Below are 968 nucleotides of genomic sequence, written 5' to 3' on the forward strand. Positions count from 1 at the left end.
CAAGCAAGCCTCCTGTTTGCTTCAAGCTGCCTGGCTGCCGGCTGCCATCTTGGTTGGCAGTTAATTTGCATATCGCCCTGATTAGCCAATTGGAAGGGTAGTGGAGGTACGGCTAATTACCATGTTTCTCTATTATTAGATAGGATAGAAGTCTGGATCTATACAAGGCAATGAGGAGCACTGGGAAGGAGGTGTTCTATGATATATAATAATATAATTAGAATATCAGTTTTGAAACCCATAATGAATTAATGGATCTAGTCAATGCTGAACAATAGCTGACAATATGACAAAAAGAGAGACAACCAAATATTATATACATTGACAGAGGCACATTTCACCACCTATGTAAAAAACAGAAACAAAAAGAGATAATAATAATCAAACCAGAATCTGACTTTGAGATCTAATTATCAATTTACAAGGTACACAGGGGATAAAGAAATGTGTTAAATAAAACCACTGTGTTTTACTTAAAAAAAGAGATCCAGATAGGAAATTCTGTAGGATAAACCACCAGATTTTTTTCATAAAAAACACACACAACAAAAATAAATTGCAAGGGGAGAGAGAGAGACTGACATTTACATGGAGGGGGACTACAAGAGACTTAAGAGACACATCAGTCAATCAATCAACCAACCAACCTATCACAACGTATGGATCTTGTTTAGATTCCTAGTTCAAACTCATTAAAAAGGAAATAAGGTAAGACATTCAGGGAAATGTGAACACTGACAGGTATTTAAAGAATTATTGGACAGAAAGAAGTTACCCAGGCCAAGAGGACGAAGACCCCGGGCCAGCATGGGAAAAGGCAGGCCGCCGTGAGGGGGGACGGTTTGGCAGTTACAGGAGCAAGGCCTCGGCTTGCCTTTCCCTCCAGGCCAGGCTGGCTATGGAGCTCTGATTTCTGAGAAAGGAAAATGCAGAATATTGACCTGGAGACTATTTCTGTTGACTTCTCC

The 968-nt window shown here is 40.0% G+C and overlaps 1 long non-coding RNA gene across 1 annotated transcript in view; it reads right to left on the reverse strand.

Annotated features, from left to right (window-relative positions):
• The window catches only part of LOC106728275, a 6,215-nt gene that overhangs the window by 3,386 nt on the left and 1,861 nt on the right, over positions 1-968 (reverse strand). The window contains exon 2 of the long non-coding RNA XR_001364554.1: positions 776-913. This is a non-coding gene — a long non-coding RNA (uncharacterized LOC106728275). The remainder of the gene's footprint in view (positions 1-775; positions 914-968) is intronic.

The sequence above is a fragment of the Myotis brandtii genome, unplaced genomic scaffold, assembly GCF_000412655.1.
Source record: "Myotis brandtii unplaced genomic scaffold, ASM41265v1 scaffold581, whole genome shotgun sequence".
Classification (NCBI taxonomy): Eukaryota; Metazoa; Chordata; class Mammalia; order Chiroptera; family Vespertilionidae; genus Myotis; species Myotis brandtii.